Source organism: Anser anser, assembly GCF_964211835.1.
Source record: "Anser anser genome assembly, chromosome: 8".
Classification (NCBI taxonomy): domain Eukaryota; kingdom Metazoa; phylum Chordata; class Aves; order Anseriformes; family Anatidae; genus Anser; species Anser anser.
The window spans coordinates 32,675,406-32,678,021 of NC_139728.1; the positions used below are offsets into that span (position 1 = coordinate 32,675,406).

At 53.6% G+C, this 2,616-nt stretch overlaps 1 long non-coding RNA gene across 1 annotated transcript; it reads left to right on the forward strand.

The window, feature by feature from the left end:
- Positions 1 to 345: 345 nt before the first annotated feature.
- LOC310903690 lies at positions 346 to 1,257 on the forward strand. The gene is made up of 4 exons (XR_014587743.1): positions 346 to 398; positions 528 to 587; positions 688 to 737; positions 835 to 1,257. It is a non-coding gene; the product is annotated as an uncharacterized lncRNA (long non-coding RNA).
- The last annotated feature ends 1,359 nt before the right edge of the window (positions 1,258 to 2,616 follow it).

Consider the following 2,616-nt stretch of genomic DNA (forward strand, 5'->3'; position numbering starts at 1 on the left):
TTGTTTCTCGCTTCTCTACATTGTGTAGTAATAAGCAATAAATCTTTCTATCTTTCTATGCTGAGTGTGTTTTGCCTATCACGATATTTACTGTGTAATCTCCTCGTCCTTATCTCAACCCTTGAGCCCTTTTTCCTTGTATTTTCTCCCTGTCCTTCTCTGAGGAGGGAGAGTGAGAGAGCGGTTTTGGTGGAGCTCGGTCGCCTACCCCTGTAAAACCACCACAGGGGAAGACGTTCAGGTGTTTCCCTCTGAGGGTCTGAGGTGAGGCTGGCTGGGACAGAGGAGCAGCGTGACAGGTGGTCGCTTGCAAGCACAGCGGTCATTTTGTCCTTCTGTGTTCCCAGGTGGCATGGGTGATGGTGGCCGTTCCTTTCGAGCTTGGATCTAACTTGCAGGTACAGAGGCAAGTGGACTGTTGTTTTGAAATGAAAGCATTAAATATGGGGTGACTTCTGTTGTTGAGGGATGGGTGCTAATGCTGTCAGCTGAATGTTTATCTTCTGACTGTGTTTTCCTTTGTTCAGGCTGAAACGCAGTGTGCAGTACAGGACGTCACGACCCGAGCTACCTCTGGAGTGACTCTGGTGAGTGATGAACAGAGGTAGCTGTTATTTTTGGGGTGCGGTTGTCGCTGCAGTTTTTTTAACTACATCAAATAGAGTAAAATTCCAGTTTCTCTTTTAGAGGTGCTCTAGGTAGCTTCAGAGAACGGGTGGAAGCATCTGCCGTGTGGGGTAGGTAAGCGGCTGAGGTAAAGGAGGGGATGAGAGTAACTGTCCTGAGGGTGCAGTGGCTTTTATTGCTGTGGTTGCTTTCTCTTCTGCTTATCAGGTGCCACAGGCAAGGTGGCTGTGATAGTCTTTGGAAAAGGAGCAAAGCAGGTCACTGGAATGCTGTTTGGTTCCTGAGAAAGGTGTTGCAGAGGAAAAAGGTGGTCTGGCGTGGCAGCTCCTGATGGTGGTCTGCTTCAGTAGGTGAAGCGGTGCCTGAAGCCCCATGCCGTGGAGCCTGAGCACGCCTCGCTGAGGATGAAGCCTGCTTTCCAGCAGTTCCCAAAACTGTGTCGAGGCTGAAATGGTGTGTCTGTGTTTGGGTTGGGCTTGCACCTTGGTGAGTGTAGGGATGAGTTTTAAGTTGGTGCAGCAGAGGGCCAGGCTCCATTGTCCTGTAGTGTGTTTTGACCCATCAGCATAGCCTTTTGGTTTTCAGATAGCCTACTCAAGTACGTGATTTATGCTGCGAGTGATGTTATTAAATGGAATTGATTTTTTTTGTTTTGGCGTGTGATCTGTTATGCTCCCAGATTTTTCTTCCTATATAAATAAAGGTTTGAGCTAATTGTAGTTGAAAAAATTTCAGTTACTTGCTTGGTCATATTGTCCTTTCAATATTCAAAGCTGTAGCAAAAGCATGGGTATTGTTGCTTCTAGAATCACCCCAGTTCTCTTGTCTGCAGTCTGCATGCTATTGAGCTAAACCAGATTTAAAAAAAAAACACAACACAGTAAACAGAAACAAGAAACAAACCACCACCACAGCTGCTGCTCCTGCTCTCTTTCTACTTTCTTGTGCTTTGCCCCTCCCCTTTCCCAGGTGATTGGGTTTGGGTGCTGGGCGGGGCCAAATGGTATATGAGCCCCAGGTATGCCATTAGAGAGTTCATTGTGCCTGGGCTGCTCTTTGGGGTAAGTGCTTTGTTTTTCCTTCAGTCAGTTGTAGGGTTCTTTGGGCAGGTTGGAGTCTATGGATTTCTAGATTTTAAGTGCTTGGAAATCACTTACTAGAGGGATATTTAGCAGAGGTTGCTGGCTCACTTGTTTTTGGGATGGTGGGATCCACTTGTGTTTTTGGGTTATATTTGAATCTCTAGACGTATGAAGCCACTTGTGTAACTCTCCAGAGGACTAAAAAGAGCTTGATTACACACTGCAAGAGGCTTGACCACGTAGGCGCAGTATTACCAAGAGACTGAGCAGGGTCGTATCAGAGTTACCTTTTTCATCTGTAAAGGGTAGGTCTGTGATCGGCGCCGCCCGGGCACATTTTGGCGCGGCGCCGCCCGGGCACATTTTGGCGCGGCGCCGCCCGGGCACATTTTGGCGCGGCGCCGCCCGGGCACATTTTGGCGCGGCGCCGCCCGGGCACATTTTGGCGCGGCGCCGCCCGGGCACATTTTGGCGCGGCGCCGCCCGGGCACATTTTGGCGCGGCGCCGCCCGGGCACATTTTGGCGCGGCGCCGCCCGGGCACATTTTGGCGCGGCGCCGCCCGGGCACATTTTGGCGCGGCGCCGCCCGGGCACATTTTGGCGCGGCGCCGCCCGGGCACATTTTGGCGCGGCGCCGCCCGGGCACATTTTGGCGCGGCGCCGCCCGGGCACATTTTGGCGCGGCGCCGCCCGGGCACATTTTGGCGCGGCGCCGCCCGGGCACATTTTGGCGCGGCGCCGCCCGGGCACATTTTGGCGCGGCGCCGCCCGGGCACATTTTGGCGCGGCGCCGCCCGGGCACATTTTGGCGCGGCGCCGCCCGGGCACATTTTGGCGCGGCGCCGCCCGGGCACATTTTGGCGCGGCGCCGCCCGGGCACATTTTGGCGCGGCGCCGCCCGGGCAC